This window comes from Schistocerca americana, chromosome 2 (genome assembly GCF_021461395.2).
Source record: "Schistocerca americana isolate TAMUIC-IGC-003095 chromosome 2, iqSchAmer2.1, whole genome shotgun sequence".
NCBI classification, from domain to species: Eukaryota; Metazoa; Arthropoda; class Insecta; order Orthoptera; family Acrididae; genus Schistocerca; species Schistocerca americana.
In genome coordinates, this window is record NC_060120.1 from 1101607417 (window position 1) to 1101613416 (window position 6000).

Genomic DNA, 6000 nt, shown 5'->3' on the forward strand with positions numbered 1-6000 from the left:
TTTCAAATCCCAAAAGAGTTTGATTTAGATATCAAGATAAAAGCTATTATCCAGCAGACTCTGACCAACATATCTCCAAATTTAAGTTGAGTGGAGAGATCTATGGTGCCTCTGAAATCAGGACTAAGACAAGGAAATGAACTATCGCCTTTGCTGTTCAGCCGTGTTTTAGAATACATAATCCGAGAATGACGAAAGAAATGAACAATGCAGGAATAGAAAATGGGTTTAGGCTACGTTACAAGCATATCTATATTACAATATAGCCTTTTCAGATGATCTAGTGGCCTTTCTCAGATTTCACAGATATGGTAGCCGAATAGAAAAACAGAAAATCTTATAATTAAATTTTTCTCGAGATATTTGAGTGTCATATTTATCTACGATAATGATGGAAGCTGAAGAAATGAATTAATATTGGTGTTCCGGCAAGGAGACTCGGGTTCAAGTAGTGGCCATGACACATATTTTAATTCATTTCTTCAGCTTCCATCATTAACAGCAGCAAAGGCTGGGTTTTAAACTCCTTTGAGAAGAAGTATCTTATGACAAACATAAAATTAACGCGAAGAAAACTGAAAGTTGCACTAGGAAAAATTATGCAGGAAGAAAAGATTAAATAGCTAGTTGAAATGATAGAGCCAAACTTATCGGAGAAACGGCTTCGTGCCTTGCGTTAACCAAATGAAAACGGCAAAGAGGTGTTTGATGACTTTAGACTATAGCCGAAAAGCTGCCGAAAATATATGTTTAAAGTTGGTAGCGCCCATAAAACATCGTCCGAATTGGTACTAAATGTTTTCTCCAAAAATTATTTTCGGTAGCTCAAGGAAATATGTGTTTAAAGTGGACAGCGCGCATGAAACATCGTCCAAATTGGTACTAAAAGTATTCTCCAAAAATTATTTCGAGCAGTTACCTCAAGAGCCCCCTAGAACAGTACTGGAGACAACACCGTGTCGAGTACAGACTTCTGAGAAAAACTAGCGCACATGTACTAGCTGCCGCCCAGTTTGGCCGAACGGTTCTAGGCGCTACAGTCTGGAACCGCACGACCGCTACGGTCGCAGGTTCGAATCCTGCCTCGAGGATGGGTGTGTGTGGTGTCCTTAGGTTAGTTACGTTTAAGCAGTTTTAATTTCTAGGGGAATATTGACCTTGGAAGTTAAGTCCCATTGTGCTCACAGACATTTGAACCATTTGTACTAGCAAAAAGGACTCCACCAAAAATACGTCAAGCAAATCTAATACTCATTTGGCAGTGGTGAGGCCTGAGGATGGCGGTAATGTGCCGCCGAAACTATATGAGACAATAAAGACATTTCCAAGACACAGCTGTGATGGTACTTCTTCTCATACAGAACAGTAAATGATTGCGATAACGTACTTAAACTCTTAATCTTGAGCAAATACGGATCATCATAACGGATACATGGATTAGTAACAACATGGTCGTTGTAGAAAGACCGAATACCGTAACACCACATCCACCAAAAACAATTATGGAAGTATAGAGGAGACAGACAGAGAGGAGATGATAGAGAATGGAGGAGATGAACCAAGAGGAGGCTGAAATGAACAAGAGAGGGGAAGAGAAGGTGGGCACAGAGAGGGGGAGGAGGAATTGAACAGAGAGGGGAGAGGAGGGGATAGGTGGGGAGAGCGGGAGGGCGAGAATGACAGAGGGAGGGGAGTGCGGCAGACAGACAGAGAGTGGGAGACGAGGACACGCAGAGAGAGAGGTGCAGTACAACGTACCCATTTTTCTCTGAAACTATCCACTAACATAATTCAGAGGGTGATACTCAAATTCTCTTGATAAAGTGGTCGTTCAGTTATTCTGCTCTGTATTTGCACCGCCAGTGGCTGTTCTCGCTTTACTGTTTGGTTTTCCGATTTTCCTATGTAGTCGGTCGAGCGTTCGAAGACCGGAAAGCTTACACATTGGCTGCATGGGGTAAGAGTCCTTTTAAGAGGAATTCTCCGCTATAAAAACTGCTGAGCCTAGGGCAGGGGGCGGCCATGGCATTATCGTTCCCCAGATCGCTATTCAGGTCACAGAACATGCGTTTTATGTCGGAAGAAAAATGAAATTCTTCGTAAAATCCCATTAGCTAGGTAAGAGATCTCTAGGCAGGTGTACCTTCTCCAGGATATGTAAATGGTCGTTACCACGTCTCACAATAATGTTCGGTTTCAACTTTCAGATAGAGCCATCTGACTGGGGTGTACTGACAGTTTCAGGAGAGCCCTTGCTTATTCCCTGTCTCTACATGTAGAAAATTCATCAATTTCTGGTTCACGTTATGGACTGGCTCCGCCTGCCCGCCTCTAAGCGATTGGCTGAAGTATAATGAGACGGAAAAGAGGAGAAGATTGTTTAACACTATTACGTAGTTTTCATTCGTCGGAACACGGACGCTTTGCTTTAGGTCTTTGCAAAGTAAGGTCTTAAGGATAAGACAAGAGAGATGAGATGAGCCGTGCTGCGACTAAAACGATGTCTGCAATGCAGCACTAAGTACAAAGAGAGTTCTGAAATCACGCCCTGAAGCCGCATCCGCCTCTAGCCTCTTTATTCACGCACTGCTCGATTGCCAGCCAAGCTGTCTCATTGTCGTGGCCTCCGACGCAGCTTAGAAGCCAATCTCACTTGCTCCCTTCACAAGCCGAGTATGCGTTGTTAAAGACACATATCCACTTTGTTTCTCTCAATGCGCATTTTGACATTACATGGTGTCATTCTATGTACTTGCTACTTTACGAGTGATCACCCCGAACATTATGGCCACCTACCCTACCTAACAGACCGTATGTCCGCCTCTGATACGCATAACAGCGGCCAAGCGTCGTGGCATGGCGGCAGTGGGGCATTGGGAGGTCGCTGTATGGAGTTTGCACGACATCTGCACATACAACTCTCCTAATTCCCGTAAATTCCTAGGAGGGGGAGGCGGGGGCGGGGGGGGGGGGGGGTTGATGAACTCTGACGCCAGGTTCAAATGAAACTCGCTGCTGTGTTTCTCGAATCATTCCATCACACTGCTGGCCTTGTGAGATGGCACATTGTCTTATTGAAAGATGCCACCGCTGTCGGGAAATGTGATTGTCATGAAGGGGTGTACGTGGTCTGCAACCAGCCTACGATACTCCTTGATCCTTCCACGAGCTCCGCTGGACCCACGGCTGTCCACGTGTACATCCCCCACCAGTATAGCGGAGCCACCGCCAGTTTGTATCCATCCCGCAGTAATGTGCCAAGGAGCTGTTCCCCTGGAAAACGACGGATTTACGTCCTCCCATTAGCATGATGAAGAAGGTATTGGAATTCTTCAGACTATGCAACCATCTGCACTGCGCCAACGTCCTGTGCCGATGGTCACGTGTCCATTTCAGTAGTAGATGCCGATGTCGTGATGTGGACATTGACACATGCATGGGTCGTCGACTGCGGAAGCCCATCGTTAGGAGGATTCGGTGCACTGTGTGTTCAGACACACTCGTGCTCTGCCCAGCATTAAAGTCTGCTGTTAGCTCCGCCACAGTTCTCCCAGTCTACCGCGTCCGATTTCCGTAATGAGGGTAATCGCGCAACCCGACCATGTCTGGAAGTTGTTTCACCTTGGTTTCGCCACGTGTTGAAGACACTCAGCACAGAACTCATCGAACACCCGACAATTCGTGCAGTTTCCGAAATGCTCGTGCCGAGCCTCCGGGCCATCACAATCTGCCCTCAGTCAAACTCAGATGGATTGTGCGCCTTCCCCACTCCACACCCAGACAGTACGCTCACGGACCGGGCGTGTGTCTGACTTGCAGTCGTTCCTCGAGGTTATACCTTACTCATACACTCCTGGAAATGGAAAAAAGAACACATTGACACCGGTGTGTCAGACCCACCATACTTGCTCCGGACACTGCGAGAGGGCTGTACAAGCAATGATCACACGCACGGCACAGCGGACACACCAGGAACCGCGGTGTTGGCCGTCGAATGGCGCTAGCTGCGCAGCATTTGTGCACCGCCGCCGTCAGTATCAGCCAGTTTGCCGTGGCATACGGAGCTCCATCGCAGTCTTTAACACTGGTAGCATGCCGCGACAGCGTGGACGTGAACCGTATGTGCAGTTGACGGACTTTGAGCGAGGGCGTAAAGTGGGCATGCGGGAGGCCGGGTGGACGTACCGCCGAATTGCTCAACACGTGGGGCGTGAGGTCTCCACAGTACATCGATGTTGTCGCCAGTGGTCGGCGGAAGGTGCACGTGCCCGTCGACCTGGGACCGGACCGCAGCGACGCACGGATGCCGCCAAGACCGTAGGATCCTACGCAGTGCCGTAGGGGACCGCACCGCCACTTCCCAGCAAATTAGGGACACTGTTGCTCCTGGGGTATCGGCGAGGACCATTCGCAACCGTCTCCATGAAGCTGGGCTACGGTCCCGCACACCGTTAGGCCGTCTTCCGCTCACGCCCCAACATCGTGCAGCCCGCCTCCAGTGGTGTCGCGACAGGCGTGAATGGAGGGACGAATGGAGACGTGTCGTCTTCAGCGATGAGAGTCGCTTCTGCCATGGTGCCAATGATGGTCGTATGCGTGTTTGGCGCCGTGCAGGTGAGCGCCACAATCAGGACTGCATACGACCGAGGCACACAGGGCCAACACCCGGCATCATGGTGTGGGGAGCGATCTCCTACACTGGCCGTACACCACTGGTGATCGTCGAGGGGACACTGAATAGTGCACGGTACATCCAAACCGTCATCGAACCCATCGTTCTACCATTCCTAGACCGGCAAGGGAACTTGCTGTTCCAACAGAACAATGCACGTCCGCATGTATCCCGTGCCACCCAACGTGCTCTAGAAGGTGTAAGTCAACTACCCTGGCCAGCAAGACCTCCGGATCTGTCCCCCATTGTGCATGTTTGGGACTGGATGAAGAGTCGTCTCACGCGGTCTGCGCGTCCAGCACGAACGCTGGTTTAACTGAGGCGCCAGGTGGAAATGGCATGACAAGCTGTTCCACAGGACTACATCCAGCATCTCTACGATCGTCTCCATGGGAGAATAGCAGCCTGCATTGCTGCGAAAGGTGGATATACACTGTACTAGTGCCGACATTGTGCATGCTCTGTTGCCTGTGTCTATGTGCCTGTGGTTCTGTCAGTGTGATCATGTGATGTATCTGACTCCAGGAATGTGTCAATAAAGTTTCCCCTTCCTGGGACAACGAATTCACGGTGTTCTTATTTCAATTTCCAGGAGTGTATAATCCCTTGTACGCTTGTCAATGGTCCTTTCTAAAAAATTATTGGGTAATTCTCGTATTAAAAGCTAATAAATCTAAATGTTATAGTGACCTAGTGACCCTTGGTTCCGTTCATAGCTAGATGCTCCCATTAATGTGTCTGTGTGAGTGGTGTGGTACAAATTTGTTTCATGCTTAATTGGATCACCCCTATTAATATTCACTTAAATAAGGCGTTTGCCATTGCACGAAAGTATATTTGTCTTAAATTAATTTGCACGATCACATGGGGAAGTTCCTCAGTCTGTTGGTAACGAGATTTTGGCCGTGTGCTACCTAAGGTTGTGCTCCAATCACTACAGATACCCGACATAAGATTCTGGTGGATCATGTACAGGATTATTTTATGAACTCCCACGATCCTCTGGTTTATGCAATCACATGCTAGGTCGACAACATAGAATTCGGTTGAACTTTATCCAGATTACCGAATTCTGGAACACTCTGATTCGTGTAGTCAGGTTTTCTTTTAAATAATTTTAATCGGAAAACTAGGACGAACACCCAGTAACAGTCGAACTTCATCAAATCCAAACAATTTCTAAATGCACGCACTTTTACTAATTTGGGCTTTTTCCTTGCAAGTAACAAAAGGTTGGTGCGTAAGAGTCTGCCGTCGTCCAGAGACCTCGTCGTTGAAATTTTAAGGGAAATGTGTTATATGTATGTGTGTGGTTACGAACTTCATTT